Source organism: Ursus americanus, chromosome 19 (assembly GCF_024610735.1).
Source record: "Ursus americanus isolate L20-20 chromosome 19, mUrsAme1.1.p, whole genome shotgun sequence".
Classification (NCBI taxonomy): Eukaryota; Metazoa; Chordata; class Mammalia; order Carnivora; family Ursidae; genus Ursus; species Ursus americanus.
Genome location: NC_142145.1, coordinates 5,997,187 through 6,025,060, shown reverse-complemented (window position 1 = coordinate 6,025,060; position 27,874 = coordinate 5,997,187).

The following is a 27,874-nucleotide window of genomic DNA, read 5'->3' as shown; positions in this document are numbered from 1 at the left end:
GATTTGTCGTGATGTTCTAAGTGGCTTCTGCCAGGGTCCTTAACAGGAATTGCAGAGGTGTGGCTGTAACCACCAGAGGGAAATTAACAACAACAACAAAAAGTCTTGTAGACTTAATATATACTCACTGTTACCACAGAAGTACATTTTACTTTCTTATGTCTAACATCCAGAGGAAAATGATTGGGAATGCTAGCATATTTTCAGTGACCTGCTAATAAAGCACATTTCTGCCTCTACTCTCTTTGGGGGAAGTTGGGCATGGTTTATTTAATGGGCAGAGAAGCACATTTCTAGTCAGGTCAAACTCTAGTAAGGGAATGTCACTGTAATCATAAAAATGAGCTAAAATAATACAGAGGGAATTATTTCTGGGTCTCTTAGGAAAAACATTGGATCTCTACTATTAACCATTTCTAAGATGAATATTTAAGAGTTTTAGACACACACTTTATATAGCATGTTTGTGAGTTTCTGTGAAATTTAAAATCATACAATATAATGTATTAAAAGACAATATGAATACATTGTGTTGTGTCTAAAAGTGTTGTCCATAGAACACTTGAGTTTAAAGTCTGGCATTTTCCCTCTGTTCCACTTTGAAAGTACTTGATTTTCCCACTTTACAGTAAGCCCTGTCCCTCACTTCTGGAATCAATGATTACCCAGTGCTGTCTGTAGTTTAATCACCTCAGATTCAGAGGAACAAGTCCAAATCCACATGGACGGTTTTGGTCCACTTGACGGATCTTTTCTGCAGAGAACTGAATCGTTCACTTGTCCCCTAAGCCAGTAGTTGAGTTTTCTTATTCAAGATTTCCTGTTTGTAACTCGGCCGCACCCGAGTCTGAAGGAAAGTGTTTGTCATGCATCATTTTTCATCCAGTCAGACCCAGAGGCTGTTGTTACCCCGAGAAGCTGTCAGTGTCCCTCACCTATGCTTCCTTAGTCACAGACATAATGGCAGGTAGCACCTCTCTCCCGATGGCACTTTTTCCCCAGGAGGACATGAGAATCCCCTACGAAATCTATTCATTGAGTCCTTGAGGTGCCCACACAAATGTTAACATAATTTTACAACTCACATACACAATAAAAACTATTTTAAAGTTGTTTTCTTAAATGCTTAAATATGATAAAACACAAAGTCATATGTTGGTAAATAACAGATTATGTAATGATTTCATCACTCTGTAAAATTAGCACACTATTTTGGGGAAGAAAAAAAACTGTCTTAAAAAACAATATGATGTCAGCTCCTTGGAAAATCATATGACTTTTAACATGTCAGGTTGTTGAATCATGGTGAGTGTTAATTAGAGAGAACTTGAGGGGTTGATGACAAAGAACCGTACACAGAGAAGCCATATGTCTCAGCCACGAAATGCGGAGAAGAGCCAGAGGACAAGGACACTTCTCCAGGAAAATCAGGGAGTTTTGCTGCCAGAGGTTGGCTCTTCTTCGAACCAGGAGAGAATCTACTGGTAAATAAAGAGAGATATAAAAGCAAAGCAGAGGAAATGGATAAAATAAATTTATATCAAGCATCATAGAAAAAAATGGAATTAAAAGCAGAACAACTACTTCTAATACATGAAGCTTGGGGGGTTTCCCCATGCTCCTTCCTTTTCCCTTCTCCGTTCCTCTTTTGCGTTCACATATGTGGGATTATTATCTATTAACTGCTAACTCTTCAGACTTGCTATAAACTGAGTTATGTCATCCCCCAAATTTGTACACTGATGCCCTAATCCACAGTGTGACTGCATTTGGAAATACAGCCTTTAAGGATGAAATTAAGTTTAAATGAGATCATAAAGTTGAGGTCTTCATCTGAGAGGATTAGTGTCCTTATGAGAAGAGGCACCGGCGGAGTTCACTTTCCTTCTCTCCACTGAGGAAAGGCCGCAAGAGCACACAGTGAGAAGGTGGCCATCCACAAGCCAGGAAGAGGGCCCTCACCAGAACCCATCTGTGCTGCCACCTGATCTCAGAATCTAGCCTCCAGAACTGGGAGGAAATAAATGTTTGTGGTTCTAGTCACCAGGTCTGCTGTTTCTTGTTATTGTAGACTGAGCTAAGACAATACCTGTTTTGTCATCTAGCCAAGCCAGGCAAGATGACAGAAGTCATTTGGAGTAAAAGATACCATACTTGCTAAAAGTAGATTCGAAATGTTTTTATGCAATGCACAATATGTGTGTACATATTTGCAATGTAATATATACAGAATTGACAATGATGTATATATTTGGCACTTTATCAAAAATATTTCTGGAATTTAGGAGAAAATTAGGGACTAGAGAGAGACATATGGCTGAGGTTGTAAGTGCCTAGCTTCAAGGTAAGTGAACGTGAAATGGAGCCTAACCAGAATGCAGGTGTTAAAGGGTTTTCTCACACGCGTGTTTCTTTCCAGGGAAGTCTAGAAGTCTTGTACTGACTTAGGGCCTAGATAAAGAATACAAAGGGCTAGCTAGTTACTAATAATGTGTTGTTTCAAGTTCAAAACACCTTCGAGCCCCTGAAGTTAGTCTATGTGCATTGCTCAGGGATACAGGCTTCCGTCGCTATCCAAAAGTAGAGGGTTCCTATGGAAACTTTCATAAACCAAAGTGACATAAAGCAAAGAAGTAGTCACCATTAATTTATATAGAAAACCTTTTGGGCATTTCCAGACCCTCAAAAATAACTTCTCTTAGGGTTTTTTTTTTTTTTTTTCTTTCTGAAGGACACACCTTGCTAACAGATGCACAAAATCAATCAAGATAAAGCATAGATGCTGCAAAGTTCAAAACTGGGGGCTTGATGTTGGGATGCGGAGTGTAGTTCCCGGGGAAGGCGCTGGGGGCGCCCCTCTCTCTGCTCGGCTTTGTGCGGCCTCCACGTGCTCGCTGGAACACTACACGCTGAGTGCTGTTTTTGCTTTTGGTCTTTTTCCGTAATCTAAAAATCCTCTCCTGGTTTCTTCTATTTAACAAAAACAGGTACTGATGTAGGCCTTCCCAGAAGTGAAAGGACAAAGCAAGAGCTTTCAAAAAGTGGGGAATGCCTGTGTGTAGACTGATAAGTTATACCTGGTTTATTTAACTGGCTCTACAACCTGGCTGACGGCTCAGTGACTAGTGGGTTAAAAAAAAAAAAATCACTCAAAATTTTTGCCCAAACTCCCCTGAAACCATGATCCCTCACACAAGTCTTAATGGTTCGTAATCTAAGACCAAGCGCGCCCTGCACCGCGGAGAAAGGAAGCTGGAGGGGCACCTCGCCTCACTTGCTCGCCTCTTCTCTCTTCTCACTCTGCCTCCTGCTTACTCTTGCCTTAGAGCCTGACGGGTTCACCTTGTGGGACCTTGGGATGCTTTTCAATGATCTGACCTCGTATAAGCAATGCCGTAAGTCATGGTTGGTGATGGAAGCTGAGTCTTGGCTAATTTCTCTACCTTTCTCAAGTCTGTATTCTCACTATTTCTCATATCTTGACACAACAGAATAGATATAATAGGAACAATTTGTGAATGTTACTGTCCTGAATACAATGATCCCATTTTACACTTTATCACGTGCGTGTGCTAATCTCTTGCGTGCAAAACGAAACACTCTCCTCAAAGGTTTATCCGTTAGCATTCATTTCCTACTTTGTGTCTAAGAATGCTTTATTACCATTGTCATTCTTTAATAACTGAAATTTACCTGAAGTAACTGACATTTATCCAAAGGTTTTCATTTTGTTACTAGAGTCTACTTGGAGACATGAGAGTTTTATGAAGATTGGAGTCCTAACTGTATCTTCACAGCTAAATGAGGAATGCCTGTCATTTTATCTAGTGTTTAATGCTTGTGAAGTGGTCAGAGTGCTCTGAAGAATCCACTACACTGCATAATTTTCAATGGAGATGACTAGTTCTTGGCAATCCATTCAGCAATTCTGTAAAAATGGCATTGCCCTTTTTCACTGGTGATCGTATCAGATACCTATTTTCCCGGTGACTAAAAGTCTACTGTTTGCTGAACAGACTACTATCAGCACAAATCATTTGGCCCTCCTCATGCTAAGCCCCTTATTTCCACATCCACATCTTAGGGAGAATCACTGTTATTCTCTTACTATTCTGTAGTAGTGAACACAACGGTGAAAAAGCTTCGGGAGACTTCCATTTACAGTGCTTATTTCTACATCATGTTATCACGGTACCGGTTCTTTCTGATGGCAAATTAATGCCAAAATCAGAGCATAGGCAACGATTATGGAAGTCTAATCATTTTTTTACCAAGACATATCATGCCTTTTAATAATTTATAATGTTTTCTGTTAAAGCTGTAATATTGAAGCATTTTATCTTAGTGTTATTTCAAAGGCTCTAAGATACAATCATGTTTATCAAATAGGAAGACAAGATCAGAACATAAATGATTTATTTTTATACTTTAATTAAACAATGTTACATAAAATGTGGCAATTATAACAACAAATATCTCTGTTGCACTGGAGTACATTTAATACATTTTTCCTTTATATAGATTGTATAGTTCGTTTAGCAAATGGTATGAAGAGTGAAATATAGTGTCTGTATATTTCTGTATTCATTTTCTGTTGCTGTGTACCAATTACCACAAATTTGGTGGGCTCAAACAGTTTCATTATCGCAGTTTCCATGGATCAGGAATCCAGCGCATTTTCAGTGGGCTCACCCTCTGGTCTCATAACACTGAACTCAGTGTGTCAGCCGGCAGTATAAGCAAATCTCAGCTTAGTCCCTTTGAATGTACATGTCACACCAGAAAGTAGGATGATGATTCTGCAAGTCAGTTTTCTGCTGGATCCAACAGAGTCACTGATTTTCAGTTTCTCTGGGTTTTTCTATTGTAAGGATAAGAGCAATATTTCCAAGCTCTTTCCATGTGGGAGCTGAAACCAGAAGTCCCAACAGCTATATGGAATTATTTTTTTTAACAATATTCTACCTCCTAAGCTATTTTTTCTTATAACATCATCTGGCTTTAGATAATGTCTAAAAATTATGTTAACTTTGTTCAATCTGTTTTTAAGAAGCTTAAATATTTCTGATGATTTCCAGTGTGGTGAGGCATTCTCTTCCTTTACTGCTAAGAACACCACAGAGACTTAATATTATCTATTGTTTAATAAAATGCCATGGATAAATGTAGCCCATTAAGTGGATCTCAGCTTCAAAAATTTTCTAAATATAATGGAAACTACGAAATGAAATATGTTGAAGTGGAAATGGGGGGAAATAATTGTAGCTTTGGTTATATTGTGCATTCTGGCAAAAATTACATGAAAAAATAATGTCTGGAATACTTACCATATGAGTGAGTATGAATGTTATAAACAAGTGATATGACAAAACAATTGTGGAAAAGAACATGCCAAAGGAATTAATTATGGAATACTTTTATTTCCAAGCTAGGGAGAAAAGGAAGTTAAGAGAGTAGCGACGAATGTTCTTTAGGCAATCACCCATCAACTGTTTTATTTGTGGTTGAGAAGAAAGCTTAGCACCATGAAAAATGCACAAATTGTCATCACTGTTGAGAAAGATAAAGAGAAATATAAAGTGAATTAATGAAAGGAAATGGCAATGCAGAATAATAAGAACACATGTAATGCTTGAGTTTTATCAAAATTATAATAATGGCAGCCATAAGTTATTTTATCTGTAGTATTTGAAAACGGACTTATAATAAATATTTGACAGTATGTTGTTGGAAACGTTTCCACATAGACATATTAAATTGTATGTGTAAATTGTATCATTTTTTAAAACAAAATATATTTTTAGTTTAAGATGTTTGTTGGTGTTGCTGTTTTCCTGGAATTCATTTCTCTTTTGTTTCCAAGTAATTATGCTACGTCATTCAGTGTCAAATGAAACACCTCCATTTATTTTGGAAAATTATACCCCGAGCTGCAAACCAATGTAGGATAAAATAATGGTCCTTTGCATAAATCTTGAATAAATCTTCGGCAAATTTCACATCCATCATGACTGAAATGGAGAAGTCACATCTTCGGGCCATGTTACCAGTGTTGTATCACAGATGGGAGAAGCCCACACTAGAAGGGAGGATCAGTTTTGCCCTAATATTATTTGGAATTGCTGGCCCACAGTAATAATTTAAAAAAGCACACTAACCTTCATTGATTTTGATATTATTTTTATATTCTTCACAGACAATAGATTCCATTCGTATGCCCTCTCCAACTGCTAAATGCGATACTGCAGACTGGGGGTGGGGGGCCCTTAAACAACAGAAGTTTATTTTCTCACAATTCTGGAGGCTGGAAAGTCTCTTGTTGGCAGGTTTGGTTTGTCCTGAAGCCTCCCTCCCTTGCTCGCCCCCTGCCGTGTCTTTTCCTCTGTGTGTGTGCACCTCTGGTTACTCCCTCTCTTCTTGGAAGAACACAAATCATCCCATTCAATTAGAGACCCCTCCTTAAGACCTCATTTAATCTTGGTTCCCTCCTTAAAAGCCCCATTTCCAACTATTACCATATTTACGGTTAGGCCTCAACATCTGAATTTTGGGAAGACACAATTCAGTCCATAGCGCCATTATTGACTAACCCCCTCACCCTAGTTTCCCCCTCATCCAATATGTCATGGCATAATTGTGGGTTGTTGATATTTGTCTCCTGAAGCAAATCTGCAGGTTGCATTTCTGAGGAAAAGGCCTGTTTCAGAGACAAAACTAGGTATGGTAGATCCTATTATTTGTCCATAATTGTTTCTTTTCTTCCTGCCTTTGCCACGGCTCACTTTCCTACGCCACTGATGTGAGGCTTGGCCACGCTCTTATTTCGCTCAGTGGATGTAGGAAGAAGTTACAGTTGCCAGTTCCAAACTAAGACTGTAAGAGACACATGTTTCTGCTTTTCTCTCCATGCTCCTGCCGTTGACCATGAGAAGACCTTCCCCTAAGTGACTAATGCTCTTTCAGTCTGAATCCTGGGATGACAAATCCTATAAATAAGTGTGAGTAAGTCTGCAACAGACCCACAGACTGAAGCAGATCTACCCCAGCCAATTCACAGAACTAAGGAAAAGAAAAATTATTTGTAGGACACTGAGACTTGTGGTCTGTTCATTATGCAGTATTATCAGAGGGGAGAAAAGCTAAAACAAAGGACTTTATCTATGCTACTGGTCTCCCTACACCTCAGTGTGAGTCCCCCACACAGTAGGTTACAGGGAGATGGTAGGTTCTATGACTCTGTAACAAATCACCACAAACTCACTCATTTAAAACAAAACAAATTTATTATCTTAAAAAATTCAGAAGTCCAACGCTAGCTGCAGTAGGTTAAAATGAAGATGTCAGTAGGACCACATCTGTGTCTGGATGCTCAGCCTTTTATCTGCTGCCTCACTTTTCCCAGCACCTGGAAGCTGCACACCACCTTGGTTCATGGGCAGAAATGGAGGGTCCCATCCTGCTCACGCTGCACCTGGCTGGCCAGCTCTTCCGCTGCCTTCTTTCATGTTTAAGAGCTCACGTGATTAGGTTGGCCCAGCCACATATCCAGGTAATCGCCCTCCCTTAAGGTGAGCTCATTAATAAACATCACTGTATCTAAAACAGTATCTGCAATTGATTCTCTTTGTTATGTGACAGAAACATTGGATTCGTTTCTTGGGGTTACCGTAACAAAGTACCATAAACTTGGTAACTTAATCAATAGCTAGTTTTTGTTTCAGTTTTAGAGGCTAGTCCAAGGGAAAAAAAAAAAAAGTCAACAGGTGGATTCCTTCTGAGGGCTGTGAGGGACAGTGTTTCGGGTCTCTCTGTAGCTCCTGGTGGTGTCTGGAGGCCCATGGCTTGTACATGGTGTTCACCCCAGTGCCTCCACCTCAACTTCCCTCTGTATATATCCACCCAGGAGCCTTTTCTATAAGGACACCACTATTAAATTAAGATCTAGCCTAGTATCCTCATCTTAACATGACAGTCTACACAGAACCTATTTCCAAATAAGGCCACATTCACAGGTGTGAGGAGTTAGGAGTCAACATCTTTAGGAGAACACAACTCAATCTGTGGCACATATTCACAGGTGTAACACGAGGAATTAGGATGCAGATCTCTTTGGAAGTATCACCCTCCCTCACCATGAGTGATTTTTGGCTACCCAGAAGACATGTGAGATACAGGAAGAGAGACATTCTAGTAAAATATATAGGTAACTGCTGGTCACGATTAGCTTTCTTTCTTTCTTTCTTTCTTTCTTTCTTTCTTTCTTTCTTTCTTTCTTTCTTTCTTTCTTTTCTTTTCTTTTCTTTTCTTTTCTTTGAGCAAATATGTCTTTAGGTGTTCCATCTTGGTCTCCTTGATACTAAGGAGAATAAAGGATGCTTAGTGCGTCAAGAGTTTGCTGAAACCTTTCAGTGAAGCTGTGCTTTTCCTGTAGAAATGGTGTGGATAACAAGTGGGAGATTTCAGGAAAATTAATCTCAATCTCAGAAAATACTAGCAGAGCCTCTGTTTCTGTTGTCTGTCCTCCATTCCCCTCCGGGGCCAACTCTTCAAAGCTTCTGCTTTTATTATATTAAGGCCATCAGTAGCCTGTTCTTTTTGTTTTTGTGTCTTGTTTTGTTTTTTGGTTTTGGTTTTTTTTGCAGGTTACCTTTAGTTTGTCGACTGCTATAAATATTAGAATATTTCACTTCCATTGTATGTGTTAAGAATAATGTAGTTATATTTTCTATATGAACTGCCTAGGTGGATATGATATTTGAGAGGAATTATAAAGTACTAGAGTTGCTACACCTACATTTCAGCCTCAGGAATCCTTTAATTGAAATACAGCAAAATCTATTTAATCTAAGTAAGTCCTGTTTCAGCAAATACAATTTCTATGTTTCTGAGATAGTGAAATATATATGTAATTAATCTACTGTCCTATCAAGACCAATAAAAATTGAGCAATAAAATATAATCTGATTGTGCCATTAGCAAAAATGAATTTTTTATTATCTGTTAGCAACTAAATAATAAATTATTTTTCAACAGCTTTTTAATGAGATGGAAGATAATCAAGGGTTGCAATAAAGTGCTGTAGTATCCAATTTGAATGATCGTTCTGCTTCCTGTGAAAAATGAAGTCCTCCTTTCTCCAGAATTACAAAATCATTTAATATTTGTGAAAAATCACAATAAGATCACTTGATAAGAAACAAATACAACAATATCCACTCTTCACTACTCTCCTAAACAACTCAGGTAGTTTAATCATTTAAATGAACATTGTTAATTTTTATCGAGGCACAGACAGATTTAGTTCTGGGAATTAATGCACTTGGTCTATTAATAATATCTTATTATTTGATTTTATGTTCTTAGCATGCCCTTTCTTTCTTCATATTTTTATACATATATATGCACAGGCACATCCACAGAAAGTAAATAAAGGAAGAAGAGGAAAATTTTATAAATACGTGTGTTTTTTTTAAAGATTTTATTTTTTTTATGTGACAGAGAGACAGCCAGTGAGAGAGAGACAAGCAGGTAGAGTGGGAGAGGAAGAAGCAGGCTCCCAGCGGAGGAGCCCGATGTGGGACTCGATCCCGGAACGTTGGGATCACGCCCTGAGCCGAAGGCAGACTCTTAACGACTGCGCTACCCAAGTGCCCCTGTAAATATGTGTTTTTATCTGTGTTTATAAATGATCAATTCTCAAATATCTTCATCATAAAATAAATTTTCCCACAAATAACTTCATTATCACTCTAAGACCATTCTCCTAAAATTGTCCTTTAAATAATTCTACTTTCAAGAGTTCTATTCATGCTTTTCTACTATGTTTTCTTGGATGCTTAAGTACAGTGGGTTTTAATTTATTGTAATTTTTTATTTTTTATTTCATTAATAGCAGAGCTCCCCTTCTCCCTGAATTCACTTAAATGGAATTTGCCACAGTCAATCAGATGAGTTAGGTAAGGGGAGAGCTGCTTTGTGAAGCAAGGATGTTGGCCTGAAAGTAGCACCATTGAACATCAAGGCACCACAGAATATAGCTTTAAAATCACCCTCATAGTGAAAAACAAGGGGGCTTTTGGAACTGACATTTACTATTCTTAGATGTAGAATGTGTGCTCTCACACTTACATACCCTGAGTGGGTTGTCTCCTCTCAGGCTTTTCTTACATATATAAACAAAGATAAAACTGCCATGCTTTTCCAAGTGTTTCCATCAATACTTTAAAATATCATAATGACTTCCTCACTGAGCCTCAAAAAGAGTTTCTTTTAAACTTCTACAAGATAATAGACAAACAGCTCAAACTCAAATATTGTTAACTCTGAACTGATATCTATTGTTCTTCATACCTCACTTTATTTTCCAGTCAACTTCTCTCTCTGAAAGCAGTATTTTATTTAATGTCAGTAAGTATTACTTCCACTCAATCAAGCAGAAAAATATAAGAATATCCATCCATGAGGGGCACCTAGGTGGCTCAGTCCATTAAGCATTCTCCCACTCTTGATTTCAGATAAGGTCATGTTCTCAGGGTCCTGAGATTGAGCCCCATGAAAGGCTCCCCACTCAGCGGGGAGTCTGCCTGAGATTCTCTCCCTCTCCGTCTTCCGCTCCTCTCACCACTCTCTCTCTCAAATAAATAAATGAAATCTTAAAAAAAAAATCCATCCATGATATCCAATTTTTTTAAGTCCCATTGATAGTAAATTCCAAAATGTTCTTCAATCTCTCTGCCCATCTTTTGGGACTGCTGAAATCAATCTTGCAACCTCTTGTGGGTGTATTCTGTGAATAGTCTCACAGCATCTCTGCATGCAACTACCTGCACAAATATGAATATGATCATGCCTCCCAATTACATTATTTTACATAATTTTCTATTTCCTATGAGTTAAAACCCATCCCCTTATAAATATGTACAAAATTTTTTGTTTTCTATTTCATGTAAATACCTACAGCTTTATTTTACACAACTGGAAGCTTGGCTTTTCATGAGCAAATCAATTACAGAATATAACTGTGACATGTTTATCCTGCTTGCGATCTGATCCTTCCTCAAGTAGCCTGTCTTCAATGACCTGAGGAGGTCTTGCTCATGTCTACAAAACCCACTTCAATTGTCACCATCTCTGGCCATGCTAGTTTCTTGGGTTGGGCTTCCCCAAAAGCAGACTCTGAGACAAAAAATAAGTGCAAGTGACTTACTTAGAATGTGATCTCAAGAAGCTCTGAGAAGGAAATGGAACGGAGAAGTGAGACAGAGAAGAAAACTAATTACAGGTGCATCATTAGAAAAGTGTATTATTGAGCCGATTACAGGTATAGGAAACCTGGAGAGAGAACAATTAAACAATGGGGCCAAGATTACTTGTAGGTAAAAAGTGTGCAAAATTTAAATCAGGGGCTTGGAATTTAACTTTTTTTTTGTAATTAATTTTGCCCTTGGGGCAGATTAAATGCTATTTGTGAAGCTGGGAGTACTAAAAATCAAAAACTGTATCTTGTGAATGTCAGAGTATCCTACGATAATGTTTTTTGAAACCAGATATTGAAATTAGATATGCTATATGGGGGATATCCTACAATTAATTATAGCATTGTTCCTTGACAGATTGTATTCCTATTTCACCATCTAGTGATCATAGAGAAAGTCACTAGAAAAAAAAATGTGCAATTTAAGGATAGGCTCTCCATTACTTAAAAGATACTTCTTAAAGGGTCTACTCTTAAAAAGTAGAATTATTCATCAACCATAGTACTGTGGTCTTATTTTTAGCCTTTCTATATACTCGTGTTTTATTACTCACTTTTTAAAAACCTGTTCTTAATCTTCTCATTATAAATTCCAAGTGCCCTGCCAACTTCATTTCAAAACTTCGTGTTTGCACGAAATTACTTTAGTATAAGAAATTATTCTGGTAAATAATAGTATTATTTATTCATGCATTTATTTATCCATTCATTGATCCCAGGACTATGTATCAGACACTGTATTAGTTTTTCTAGGGACAAAAGATAAATAAGCCATAATCTATGCCTTAAAGATGTAAGATTCTAATAAGAAAAAAAAAACTAACAAAAAATCACACCTGCTGTGATAAAGCGGACCAGGAAATGAAACGTAGGGGGTGCTCTAATTCTTTGAGAAGGCCTCACATGCTGCTGCGTCTGGAAGGCTGAATTAGCCAGACAGACAAGGAGAATGATTCCGTTCCAGAAAATGTGAATGGTGTGCAAAGACAAGAGAACATGACAAAGAATACGCAGTACAGGGCAAAGCAGGTAATTTGTGTTGTTTAAATTATAAAGGGCAGAGAAATAGAGCAGGAACAAATGATGTAGAGAACAAAACAGAGGCTAGAGGAAATGCCAAGATATGGTCAGCACTGGTAATAAATGTGAATATTCTCAAATCATTGAGTTCATTATCACTTTAGAACTGTGTGTCCCAAATGTGCATATCTAATTTCTGTTTAAGCACTTGATATGACAATGTGTTAACATTTATATTCTGCAACAGCAGATAGGCAAACAGTGAGAACAAGCATGATGCCCGTCCATTTTTCAGACTTAGCGAATTGCGAAAGCATGATCCAAAGTCTGAATTTTTGAATTAAACATGAGTTTTCCTGTATTAACGAAGAATTGAATCATTAAAATTTTTCCTTCAAAGGAAACTGTTAATTGGATCCATTTCAGAATTACACATAAAGTCTGTACTCAACGGAACTAGAAACCTCATCTACTATATGAGTTCTGTTACCAGAATAGGTATGACCTCATGAAGACGTTCATTATTCGGAGAGCAGAAATGAAGACGACTCGTCTAGAGCATAATAATGATTTTGCCACCAAATCATCCAGGCCTTAATTATGTGTACTGTTTGCTTCTCCAGCTCCACTTTTATAATCATTTCAACATCCACACAGATTAGCGATTAAATATCCTGCTCCTGTAATTCTTTTCCCTACTTCTTTTCAACAGTCTTTTCTGCTCTCCAACACCTCCTTATTCAGGTAAAACTTGAGTTATTACCAATGATCAAATACATCCAAGGTTTTAATTCTGAGTGTCTTGCCACCATCCTCTCTTGTCAGTTCACACCATCTTCATCCTTCCAGTTGCTCACCTCCTGCATTATTTCGGGATGCACAGTTGTCTTCGAGGGAAAGAGCAGGGAGAAGTCAGTCTGAGTCATCTTGTTTGGACCAGAAGTCTGCACTTTGCTCCTAATGATAAACAGCTTCTTTCTCATCTATCATCAATATTTTCTTTTTGTAAAAAGATAGATTATTCACAAATACAATATCCTAATACCTTTCATTTTGGGTAAAATAAACAAAAGGCCCAAGACCTTCAACCACAGTCACATTTCTCTGCTCCCTTTCGGGTAAAATTCCTGAGGATTTCTCTACACATGGAAGCCTCACTCACCATCGCCCATTTTCGTCTCATTTCACCGAAACTGGATGTTTCTTCCAATGTGTGATAACACATTCCACTGAAACTGTTGTTACTGAAGTCACAAATGATGGCCATTTTCAATAAATCCATTTCTCTATTTTTAATCTTTATCTTTGCGTCTCAGCCCCATTGGTCATGATTAATGTTTCCTTCCTGCTGGTGTCTAGGGTACCACACTGCCGATTTTCCACAGAAATCACTGGTTCTCATTTTAAGTCCCTTGGCTGACTCTCCATTGCCTTCCAGAAACTCCAAAATTTGGAGTGCTCCAGAATGTACTTCTTGGTTCCTTCTCTTTTAAAAATGATTTCTTGCTCTATAGGCAATCTCATCTGCATCCGTCATTTAAATTCTAGTGATTGTCATATTCCTCTCTCTGGCTTCCACTTCTCTGAGTTTCAGACTTCTGTATCTGATTGCCTGCTGGGATTCTCACCTTAGAATTCTAGTAAGTAGCTTAAAATTAACATGCACAAAGCTGAACTCTTAATTCACTGTCATCAACATGACCTCCCCACCCAACCTGCATTTTCCTCGTCTGAATAGATAGCATCACCAGATGATCAAGCCTAAATTCTTGACTCCTTTTTTCTCCCTTCATAATCAACACTCAATTCTCAGGCTGGTACAGAGCCCACAAAAGCAAAAAATAGAGAAATGGGATTGCAACAAACTAAAAACCTTTTGTATTGAAGAGACAACCTATAGAGTGAGAGAAAATATTCGCAAACCTCATATCTGATGAGGGGTTAATATCTAAAATATATAAGGAACTAGAACACCTTGATATCAAGAACCACATGGCCCAATTTTTTAAATGGGCAAAGGACTCAGACAATTCTCAAACAAGAAGACATACAAATGGCTCACAGGAATATGAAAAAGTGCTCAGAATCACTCATCATCAGGGAAATGTTCATCAAAAACACAGTGAGATCTCACCCCACACCTATTACAGTACCTAGCATCAAAAAGACAAGGCATAAAAAGTATTGGTGAGAGTGTGGAGAAAAGGGAACACTTGCACACTGTTGGTGGAAAGGTAAAGTGTTATAGTCATTAGGGAAAACAATACATAGGTTCCTCAGAAAATGAAAATTAGAAACTCTGAGCGATGAAGAAAAATGCGGTGTTGGTAAAAGGGTTGAGTTTCAGTTATGCAGGATGATTAAGTGCAGGAGAGCTAAGGCATAGTATAGTGACTGTACTTCATAATAATACCGTATTATATATTTGAAATTCGCTGAGAGTAGATATGTGTTCTCACCTCAAAGTAGTAACCCGTGCGCCAACGGTGATACATCAGCTGATACTGCATGGCTTCCCCTCCCTTTCCAGCCAGACCGGGAATGCCTCACCTGCGAGCGAATGATCTGCAGTCTGGGAGCAGATTCTTAGTTCATGATGGACAAAGGAATACCAAAGACCAGCCTCCTTGCTTCAAGATGGGACTGATCGGGGGGTGCGCTTTCTGTTATTGAGCTTCCCCAAGGAATTGGGGTGAAGCTACTTTCTAGCTATCATCACATTTTCCCATAGCTTCTTCCCCTCCCTTACCTTGCTTCCCTCACTTCCTTTCTCTCTCAGTGGAATAAGAATCCTCATCTCAGGCTCGCTTCTAGGGAACCCACTTTAAGTCACCTCCTCAGGGTCTTTATCTTTGCTCTTTCTATCCTTGCTAGAGATGCTTTTTCCACAGATTCTCCCAACTTTCTCTCTTGCTTCATTCAAGTCTTTCCCCAAATGTCACCTATTGACAGCTGCATTTATGATTATTTAAATACACCTCTGTCTTCACTCCTACGCACAGGAGTTTATTCATTATTCAGCTTCTGTGCTTCACAGCACTTTATATCAGGTATTCATATTACATATTGATTTGAGCATTTGTATCTTCACTACTGGAACGTAACCTGAGTGACGACGTGGATTACCTCTGCACTGTTAAGGGGTACTATCATCTTTGTCATCTCAGTGTCTTCAGATGTGCTTTAAACATAGTAATGAATGAGTAAATATTTGATGAATGAATGAAACATGGGAGAGGTTTAAATTTGATTTTAGGAAGCCAGGAAGAGCAACAATCAATGGCAATTGATTAATTGCACATTCTTAAGCTGGCATTTTGGGATTTCTCCAAATGTTCCTATAGGTTGAATCTACTGAGTGATGATGGGTTATATGAACTGAGCAATCCCGATAATTCTATTCCATCATGAATGAGTCAACTCTCACCATGAGTCAACATCTCGTCAATTCTCAGTCAACAAATTAGGCATGCAGTGGTACATTTAAATACTGATTACTTTCCATAATTTGGACGTTATGCTAGACATTGGGATACAAAGGCATACAGGCACACTACAGAGGATCATAGCCTAATGATGAAGGCAAGCTACATTCCCATGCTTAGATTACATTGTGATGGCTATTAAGAGAAGTGCCCCCCAGTTGTGTGTAACACATGGCTTGTGTTAAAAGGGAAAGGAGTAGAAAGGAGTCAGGGAAGACTTCATATTAGTAATACAGGAGCACATACTTGAAAAGAACGTTTCCAAGCAGACAAGGACTAAAGGATGAAGGAACAGCAAGTCAAAATCATAATGACATAAAAAGCATAATAAGCTCAGAGAAGCTCCAGTAGCTTACTATGGCCAGAATCTAGGGTAAAGTTAATAAAGTGTCAATAACTGAGACCATAAAGTGGGTATATTTTCAACAAGTCAAAGTGTTTTGGTTTTGCCTACTGGTTATGGGGAGTTACAGAGTTTTCACTAAGACTGGTTTAGATCTCTCTTCTTCAAAATGACAACTTTAGTTGCAATGAGGAAGTTGGGTGAGATTTTTCACGAATTAAAAATAACAATTGCCTCTTTATATGGCAGATAAATGATTATAATGGTCTCAGCTAAAAGCATTTGTAACAGAGAGAGAAGGATTCATTAAAGAACAATTTTGGAGACACGTTAATATAACTTTGAAAGCATTTGGTTGTGGATGAGGAAAGCAATGAATGCCACAGATGGCTAAGTATACCCAGATATTCTATTGTTTAATTAAAAAATTGAATAGCAGAAAAAATATTAAAAAGAAGTAAGATAATCCATTCAGTCATTGCAATTACACTCTCCACGATGCCTGACCATATGTATTCAAGGTAAGTGAAGGTCGAGTGGTTTTTGTCAAGTCTTCAAAAATTTAATCCTTACATATTCATTCAGAGCTTGTTCCTGAGACTCAGAAATTTTGAGAACGTATTACCCTGATCTTCATGTTTTGTCTTGAGGTTGTATACTAGTATGAATAATTAGGGAAGGACTTGACATTTATCTTTTTGATAGCATTATAGAAGTCTCAACCCATGAATACCTATTTTCCACATTTGTGCCTCTCTCAGAAGTGCAGTAAGTTAGCATTTTTTCAATCATACATCTCTGCATACTGATGTTTGCTTCTGATTACATTAGGCATCCAGACAGCTGGGAACTACTCCTCCTTCTCTTCCAATTTGGTGCCTGTAGCAACAAGAATGCCAGTCTCTGGAATATCAATTATGAATGTGGTGCAGTCGATTAAAAAAATCAAAGAACTACTGAAGGTGATAACCTAACAATGAATCTTAGTATTCTTTGACTTGTTAGCACAGTACTTCTAAGTTTATAAAATACATATTTGAAAAATATATATATATTTGATAGGTTAGATAGGGATGTTATTGTGATTATAGGCAGATACTTTAAGGATAGAGTAAATTATCTTCTAAAAACATTTTATTGTTATAAAATATACAGAAAATAACATGTATCTTTTTTTTTTAAGATGTTATTTATTTATTTGACAGAGATAGAGACAGCCAGCGAGAGAGGGAACACAAGCAGGGGGAGTGGGAGAGGAAGAAGCAGGCTCATAGCGGGGGAGCCTGATGTGGGGCTCGATCCCAGAACGCTGGGATCACACCCTGAGCCGAAGGCAGACGCTTAACCGCTGTGCCACCCAGGCGCCCCTAAAATGTATCTTTTTAACCATTTTTAAGTGTACAATTTAGTGGCAATAAGTGTGTTTACTTTATTGTGCCATCGTCACCACCATCCATCTCCAGAACTTTTTCATCTTCTAACAAAGTTTGTACCCATTAATAGCTCCCCAATCCCTTCTCCCCCGTCCTCTGGCAACTGCAATCCTAATATCTGTCTCTATGAATTTGACTACTCTAAGAACCCTATGTTAAGTGGAATTAGACAGCATTTGTCTTTTTGTGGTTGGCCTATTGCACTTAATATAATGTCCTTAAAATCTTCCATGTGGAAGCATGTGTTAGAATTTCCTTCCCTTTTAAGGCTGAATAATATTCCGTCATATCTGTTTACCACATTTTGTTTACCCATTCTATCAAGGCACACTTGGGTTGCTTCCAATTTTACGGTTTTGAATCCTGCTTCTATAAATATGGGCATACATCTGCTTGACTTCCTGACTTCAGTTCTTTTGAGTATATACTTCGAAGTAAGATTGCTGAATTATATGGTAATTCTATGTTTAATTTTTTGAAGAACTGTCATACTGTTTGCCACAGTGGCTGTACCATTTTACGTCCGCACCAGCAATGCACAAGGATTTCAATTTCTCTATATCCTGGCCAACATTTTCACTTTCTAAAAAATGAGAATCATCTTAATGTGTATGTGAATGTCTTTAAAAAAAAAGATTTTATTTATTTATTGAGAGATAGAGAGAGCAAAAGCAGGGGGAGCAGCAGAGGGAGAGGCAGAAGTAGACTTCCCGCTGAGCAGGGAACTTGAAGGGGGGCTCCATCCCAGTACCCTGGGATTGTGACCTGAGCCAAAGGCAGATGCTTAACTGACTGAGCCACCCAGGCGCCCCTGTGTGAATGCCTTTTAAGCAAAGTTTGGTCTAAGCAGTCCTAGAAGCAAAACAACTGCAATGCTACTAAAGATAAAATATCGTGTAACTCGAATTGCCAGCTCCAAGTTTAATTGCAATAGGGCATGGGGTGTATTTCAAGGGTCTCATGACCACCCAGTGGTTTGGTGATTAAACCCATGGCTGAGGTTTATTGCAGCAGAGGACATAATGCAGGGAAAGCAGAGAAAATATGTACATAGGAGATGACAGAGGGTCATTCACAGGCTTCTAAAGCCTCCTTTCTGTAAGGACCACATGACTTACTTTTCTCTTCAGTCTCAAACAGCAAAGACACATGCAAGATCTCTCTTCCGAGGGCAGCTCATTCAAGTCTTGAGATCTATAACTCTTCAACGGGGTTACTCATGTAGCTACATGACCAGCCATTGTGCAGACCTCAAACTAGACACTAGGTGTGTGTCATGAATATTCCTGTTTAAACACTGCTGATAGCCTGATGTCTCTTGACCCACTGTCTCAAGCATATGGAATAACATCCATAATCAGTGATTATGTGAACGTTCCTGTTGTTGAGTTGTCAGAATTTGACTTGTGATTGTTGCTGTGGCTACAGAGATAAGGGAGGAGTAAAACACAACTGCTGTTTTCACACAGAGTGTGAATACATAGACGAAGGAAAGTGTGAATATATAAGTAGATCTATAGATGCAATAGAAACATATTAGATGGAAAAAGAAACATAAAATTAAAAAAATCATTATCTATATGAGAAATTTTGGATGTATCTCTAATTTGAATTGCACACGCAACACGTTCACAAAAATCTCTCCCATGAACAGCCTAAAAAAAGAAGTGCATATGTATACCATCTTGTTTGATCTGTGTAAATGTCAGCACTATTTATTTCACTGAATCAGAATTTGCTCTTTGTCAGTACATAATATTTAAAAACTATTGACAAAGTTTTAAAAACAGAAGATGATTTCCAGGAAGCAGTATATAATATGCAACGCTAATTTCATAGAATGGATATTAGTTGTCTATTATTAGACACCTAAAAGTTACCCCAACACTTAATAGTTTAAAACAACCAATACTCACTATCTCATGCTTCAAATAGTAGGAATCTGAGTACAGCTTTGCTGGGTGCCTCTGGAGAAAGGTCCCTCATGACACTGCAGACAAACTATTAACTGGGGCTGTAGTTTTATGTGAAGTCTCGACTGGTGGGAAGAGGATGCACTTCTAAGCTCATTCTCTTGGTTGTTGCCAGACCTCATCTGTCACACATGGGCCTCTCTACAGGGGTACCTCCCACCAGGTCAGATAGCCTCCCAAGAATGAGTGATATAAAAGAGTGAGAGAAGAGAGGGAACATCTCAATATGGAAGCCACCATTTTCTTATCATCTAAGCTCAGGAAACTGTCTTTGTATAACTTATTCTTAGAAGTCACATCCTATCACTTCTGCCACATGCTGTTAGTAGGAAGCCAATAACGAAACCCACCTGTATTCAATGGGAAGGATTACTCGGGGTTATGAACCTTAGAGGCAGGGATCATTGGGAGTACCTTAGAAGCTGCCTCCATATAATGTAAATCCCCCACAACAAAGTTTTGGCTTTTTAACTTCTTACACTTCTTGTATGCTGGGTTGAGGGAGTCTTTGGTATCCCCAAATGCTAATATCTATTTTTGATGAAGAGTCTGATCAGATAAAAAAACTATTTGCTAAAAAAAATAATTTTAATTGATTATTTCCAGTTAACTGAATGATGTTTTGGGCAGGAAGAACTGTAACTAGATCTTTATCCACTCCATGTTTGGGATTCTCAGTCTAACGCTGAAAACTTGAGTGACCTCAGATGTTGGACTTTGACTTTCTCTCTTTAGGGGAAGAACTGAAAATACAGCTGATAAAAATGTTTGACAGCTCATTTTCAGCTAATTATAATTAGGTTATGTAAAGGAGAGTGTCTACCATCCAATATCATGCAGGTAATAATGCAAGTTAAATGGGAATGCAAGACGCTTACACCTGATGATAGAATTAAGAAGAAGATCATTTCTTAGTAATTCCCCGCAACGTGAACATCATAATTACTGGGAGTGCAACATTTTAAAATCCCAAACACTTACACCCACACAAATGCACTAGGTCAGAATTTCTGGAGAGGCCCTGTATGCGGGATGAATTTCAGGTGATTCAGATGTGCCATGCCTGCTGATGAGCCCCCAAGCTAAACGATGACCTTACACAGTTTCTGCCAAAGGCTCTCTCTATCCCTTCTCTATCTCCACAAATGGAGGGAAGAGCAGGGAAATGTCCTGCCCAGCGTGGCTTTCTCTCAGCTCTCTCTCTCCTGGTGAAAGTGCACCCCTGGAATCACATAGCTCACTGCTGTTGCAGAGGTGACTCTTCTCTCTCCTGCCGCTTCTCTCTGGCACAGCACGGTTGAGTGCTGCACCACATTGGGGAATTCCTCCACCATCTTGGATATGTAGCTGCAAGGTTATGACCTATTTCAGTGATTTGCCAAACTCTCCGGCCCAAATACCACATGAGCAAGAGAATGACAGGGTGAAGCTTAATCGTGGAGGCTGCTGTGGCGGAGTGGTGTATGTAAGGATTCAGGCAGAAGTCTGTTACAGGACGTCACAAGGCCAGAGAGGCTCAGACTAGATGGGGCTATGGGACAGGTTTTACTAACAGGAGTCAGAGTGCCTTGGCCTAGGGCATTGTGAGAAGAAATAGGAAAAGCCGATAAATTTAAAATATATCTTCGTCCAGATTTCACACAACTTGCTAATGAATTAAATGCAGATGTTTGAAAGAAATCATGAATAATGCCTGGAGTTAGATACAAGTACTTTAGCGAGGTATGTTGAAGAGAAGATTATTAGGCAGGAGAAATAAAAGAAAATTTGTTTTTTATTTAAAGATTTGAGATGTCTACTAGAAGTGAATCTGCTATTGCCAATTAAGCTGTTAGATGCTCAATATCTGGAATTTTAGGATTTTCAGGATATAGATAGATAATAGACATAGACATGATGAAGACTCAACATTGACATACACATCGTATGATGTAGAATAGAGATGTGGATGCTAGAAGCACCTAGTTAGAGATGAGGAAGCCCTGTAGTCATTGGCTGACTCATAAATTACAGCACTTTATTTCTTTATAATCTGTCAATATCTAGGAACTGTTTCTATGTCTACTCTCGCTCCTTTGTTCATGCCATTCTTCCCCAACTCATTGTGCTCCAGTCATTTGGGTATGTTCCTGTTTTGTCATAAGAGCAAACTCATTTCTGCCTTAAGGTCTTTGCATTGGCTCTTCCCTCTGCATGGAATATTCTTCTCCCTCGTCTTCTCACACTGCAGTGTTCCTCCAATCATCTACACTGAATTTCATTTGATTTCTGTTACAGTTGTAAACTCATTTTCGGGTCCAACTCCACACTACTGCATGATGGTAGTCATCTGTCCTTTTATTCCTCTTCCAGTCCCTGTCATTTCCAAACAATGAAGTGGCTCTCTGTTTCATCTTTCGAAGTTACTTAAATCTAGTAGCAAGACAGGGATTTTCCTATAGGTCTTAAGTTTAGTTATGCAATCTGGGTAATCCTGAGTCCAAACAGCGAATGAAATCAGTGCCCATCATTCCCATTTTGTTAAGCCACGGAAGCCCTGTTTGTCAATGGAGGTCCTGAGAGGCTACTGCACATCATCCGGACACACCTTAGCTCTTGAAACTTTGGGCTGAAGACATTATAGAGATTCCTATGCATACTTCCAAAGGGGCAAACCTGACTGTCTGACAGATTTACGCATCATTCTGCTATTCGCTGGAATAAACAGAGCCTTCAATTTTCAGCTATAGCTTTTATCCACTTCTTTTGAAACTATACACCGAGTACTTTCAGAAGGTTACAATGAATTTTTCTTTTGAGATTTCACATAAATCGTCATTAAAGCGTTAATGACATTATGGCATCAGTATAGTACGTAGTATGACTTAAGAAAGCATGATCTAAATGCCTTCTGATAGCTACTGTTGGAAAAGTTCAAATGCATTATACTTCAGATCACTGTTGTCCCATAGAACTTCCACTGATAATGCAATGTTCTGCAACTGAACTGCATATCATGTAACCACTACTCAAGCCCTCGAAGCCAGTGAAGCAAACTGATTTTATTTCATTTTGTTTTAATTACCTAGAATTTAAATTTAAATATTCACATGTAGTTAGGTAGTGGCTATCACCGTGGGCAGTGTAACTTTAGAGTTTTTGAATAAGACAAAACTCTTTAGAAACTTTCTCTTCTATGTAATTGTTATAATTTACCTTTAATTTTGAAGAAATTGAAATTATTATTTTTTTTCAGGTTCTACCCCACTCATGCAAAATATTTGGGGGAAGTTGTGTTTGAATTTCAAGATATTTGATTTTCAAATCTTAAATGTAAACCTTTTCGACTTTCCTTGGAATTACAAAGCTGTATTTTATTAATAATAAATAAACAAAATTTAAATTGGACAAGATGTTCTAAGATGTCAGGATTTTTCTAAGAGAAGGTGCTGAGAAAAGCACAACCTTAGAAAAACAAAGAGAAACACGTGCATTTTCTTCAATAACAGGTCATGATTTTAATAATAATAAAAAACAGTTGATAATCAAAATTCACAAGGCTCCAGTAAATCGAAAGCTAAACAAAATAAGCCCCTTCAAAGGACTTTGTAAACAGATAAACTGGTTCTCGAGGGAGAAGTAAAGTATAACTTCTTTTTCAAGAGTAAGTTTTGATTTTTAAATAGTTTTTTTAAGGACAGTCAGAAACAACACTTCTTAACCTGACACTCTACAGACTATAAATTATATCTGTGTTAGCTATATTATAAAAAATATTTCTATAAATTTAATTATAGAATTTTATAATTATATAAAAATAAAATTTATGAATGAGACATACAGGAATTGCTTATTAGTTTTAATGTAGAAGGATATTTTTTTAAACCATCTGGTTAAATTGAAAACTTGAATGTATTTTGTTAAAAATATTCCATTGATTTCTAGAGGGTTAGTTTGGCAAAAATTCTTGCATTGTAACGGATTACAAAAATAACTGCTATATGCAGAACACATTGGTATAACACTGGTTTGTTGTGAGCCAGTAAAAACAGAAAAATAGAATTTTAGAGATTGAAAACTTTTTTAAATCTCCTGTATTTTTAAATCTTTGATGAATCGATGCTTTTTTATAGATTATAGTTTTTAAATTGGTTTTCTGACACATTTCAATATGAAACAGAAGTTATCTACACTTACAGATATAAATATACATGTGTAAATTTAAAGCTGAATTTTGCTCCAACAAAAAAATAATTAATAGAAACCTGTATTTATGAAAAAGTTGAAAACTGAAATGATTGGAGAAATTGTCATTGATGACCAGCTGGGAGACATGAGTCAGTAGCATCGACAAAGTTAACTTGCAGACTCACATAACCGAGAGTTCGTGGGGGGCAGGGGGATTGGTGTCTCTCGGATTCCGTATGACGACAAGAGAGCTGTGCTGTCGCACATCCTTCCAAGCTCAGGCTCCGTATGAAAGAACCAAAACCTCTGCAAAAACCTCACAGCAGCCAGTGGCCTTGAGGGACTTGTGCCTTAGCCTGGGTTTGTCATTATGATCAGGGGAAGCACGGAGAGGTTCAGAAATGGGCCAAAATGCAGTCAGGTGTGAAGCTGGCGTCTGGAGTCACTAGGCAAGGGACAAATCTTCACATAAAATCTGAAGCCTCTGGAAGCTGCGGCAATAGACACATTTGAAGTTCTGACCTTCATGAGCCTGTCTCAGAGTTCAGGTGAGTAGAATCGCCATCTTCCCGAAGATGCATGTCTGAGTCCTAGAGAGAGAGAGGTTGATGAGTGGATTAAATGCTGTAAAACATTAATAACAGCACATTTATTGCTCTCCTGGAAGGGGGTCAATGTGCCATCCTGGTGTCAGGGCACCCAGTAGGACCACAACAGAACCCAAATGAGAAACCGTGGCACCACAGGAAGTAACTGTGGTTTTAGAATCTATTTTTAGAGGAGTTATTGGTTTTAGAATCTATTTTTAGAGTAGTTACATGTCACAACAAAGTTGGGCAGAAAGTATAGAGTTTCCACATACTCCCCCCCCCCATACATAGCCTCCCCCATCATCCCAGTCAGCAGTTACCAAGCTCTACCACTCATTCAAGGAGCTCGGAGTTTTTCCATCAGCACAGAATTGTGAAATAACCAGATGTGGTCTTCTATTTTGGAGCATCTGCTCTATTTCATAGACCAAGAGTTTTGGGTAATTATATAAGCATAACATAACTCTAGTTGGCTACCCAACATGATTATTCCAGGGAACCAATCACCAATCAACCATCACCTCAAAACTCTGTAAGTCAAACCACCCTGATTATCCTTCAAGCAGTCTTGCTTAATATAAAAACTCATGTTCCTTACCTCTGGTGGTCTCGCCCCCCCCCCCCTTCCCAGTGAATTCAGACAGCCAGTCTCAATGCAGAGTATGCTACCAGCATCCTCAGCCTGTAGAGAGCAGCCCCAGCAGCACTCTCCTGGGAACACAGTTCTGCCACTGGGTATTTGTTGAAGGTGTGGAAAGGGATGGCCTTAATTAGGAGATGAACTCTTTTTTTTTTTTTTTAAAGATTTTATTTATTTATTTGACAGAGATAGAGACAGCCAGCGAGAGAGGGAACACAAGCAGGGGGAGTGGGAGAGGAAGAAGCAGGCTCATAGCAGAGGAGCCTGATGTGGGGCTCAATCCCATAACGCCGGGATCACGCCCTGAGCCGAAGGCAGATGCTTAACCGCTGTGCCACCCAGGTGCCCCAGGAGATGAACTCTTGACTGCCCTTACTACATCCACTCCAGTGTTCCAGTGCTCCAAAGTCTTGGGGTTCTTTTCACTATAACAACAATTTTGAGTGTCATGGAAATAACTAGAGCTTTTGCAATGCCTTCATTTGCACATAGAATCTAAAGTCTCTAGTAAGGATACTTGCACTAATAAATCTAACCCCTTCTAATAGTTATTCTCCCATCATTGTGATCAGTCCTTTATAAAGGGCCTCTGAGGTGTGGGCTGGCATCAGGGCCTAGAACGGTGCTGAGTTTTATTTCTCTGAGCTCCCCCACCTTCCTGTATTTCGTCATTTTCAAGCTCAAGGCTCTGACTAGTTCATCACCAATGTACTAAATTTTTATGAGACCTTGCAAGGCTGCGAAGTGTGCTGATGTTGTTCCTCAGCCACCTGCAAAATCAATATTTGAGTTTGTTTTTTAAGTACTTCTGCCACAGTGCTGGAAGAGATCAGAAATTATTTCAGTGGTTATAGAAAAGCCGTTGGGTTGGTCTATTACATAAGTGAGGGATTTAAGATTCTGAGGCTTTCATTCTCCTTCTTTTCTCAGCTGTCTAGTTCTCTTTAAATACGGCATCCCCACGCTTCAGTACAAAATCTCCACCCAAAGCCCTTGAATTCTTCAAGCCCTTAACACCGGGTCTCTGTATCAGTCAGGATCCCAACAGGAAAGAGAACATTCAGAGGGCCAAAGAGGAAAGTTTAATTAAGGGAGTACTTTAAAAGTTGTGAGCAAGATGAATCATTCCATCTCAAGGCTAGCAAGAGCAGGAAAGCTGTTCTTGCAAGTACTGACATAGATAGGATTCCCCCGACTTCATGCCCTTCCCAGAATCTCAGAATGTGACTTATTTGGAAATGAGGCCATGGCAGATATAATTAATCAAGTGAATGTAATTAATTAAGTGAAGATGCAGTCACACTGGAGGCGGTGGGTTCCTAATCCAATATGACTCACGTCTTTATAAGAAGAGCAGAAGCCACAGAGGGACAGAGATGTGCAGGGGGAGCCCTGTGATGACAGAGGCAGGGATTGGGGTGATGAGTCTACACACCCGGGAATACCAAGGATTGCTAGTCACACTAGCAGCTAATAGAAAGGCATGGAACACTCCCTCAGAGCCCTCTAGAAGGAATACATCTTGCTGACTTTCCACAGAACTGTAGAAGAGTAAGTTCCTGTTGTTTTAAGCCAGTGTTTGTGCCACGTTCTTACAGCAGCAGCAGAAAACTAACCACCATTGGGCCGGAGAAGGACGCACCCACAGATGAAGGAGAGGTTGCCCTACAGAAGCTGTGGTCCTTGGTAGGAAACTACAGTTGCTGAAATCCTGCCGCCCAACAAGGAGGAAGCCAGGGACCCCCTTTTCTGTGGTCCAGCCTTCTGCTAATGCCCCCTTCCTGTGTAGTGCAACTCATAGCAGGAGGGCAAAGGTGCGTGTGGGTGCAGTCCTGGGATGTCAACCTTGCGCATCTGAGGCTGCGTGAGGAAGGGATGCAGGGTTATGTCTTCAGGGGTTAAGGGAGACTCCACTGCCTTCTCCTAAACCCTTGACATTTACTGTGTACTTTAGGCCATCTGATAACTTAATTTGCCATTTTTCCATTTTGTGATATCGAGTAATTCAGAATTAAGGGCAAGGAGAGAGAATCTGGCTCAGAAAAGGGACAAGCCTGCATGTGGTTAGGTGACCACCATCCCTGCAAAATTCATGCCACGTGAAAGTCTGGTCAGAACATCATCACCGCGCCTTCTCATGGCAGACCTCCCCTGCAAGATGGCCAGACCTCAGTCTTGGCACCACTGGCATCCTGAAGTCCACTTTTTTGAGAACAATTTGATACTGATATTGGAATCACTTGCACCTATTACCTCCAACCAAATGCAGTTTTAAAGAGAACCCCCCCTCTTCCACTTTCTCTTCTCCCTTCTTGTTCTTTCTGCCTTGATCTCCCCATGTCTTTTCTGCACTATTATTTTCTGCACATTCCATTTCCAGGGTAGACTATCTGCCAGATCTAATGTAGATCACACCACTTTGCTGTGGCTGTAAGTACTAGAAAATGCAATTTGGGGTATCCATAGTGGGGGATAAGTTTCTGCCCAACCAAGCTTAAGAAGACACTTAGTGACTGGGCACACAAAACATTACACTCCTACAAATTCTTGTAAGGAACTATTATACAAGTTTCCACATGTATTATTCATAGCCTTCTTTTATAATAGATTGTTAATTCTCAATTACTGTAGAAAATTTCATCCCAAATGAGTTGAATTAATTATTACGTGATGAATTTTTAAACAAGAAATTTTAAATAAAATATTTCTGATATTCAAGTATATGTACTGACATAAACTCCTAGTATCCCTGGAATTATGCAGAGTTCAACATTCTGTGAAATTAATTAATGTCTATTTAAACAACTTACAAAATAAATTGGTTAAAAACTGGGAAAATTTGAAAATAGCTATTAAAACCTAATAAAATATTTTACTAAAACATCATTATGCCTGACCTCACAGAATTATAATTTAAAACTTAGGGATAAAATTTCAGTTACACAAAAATTTACATGATTTCTGTATTT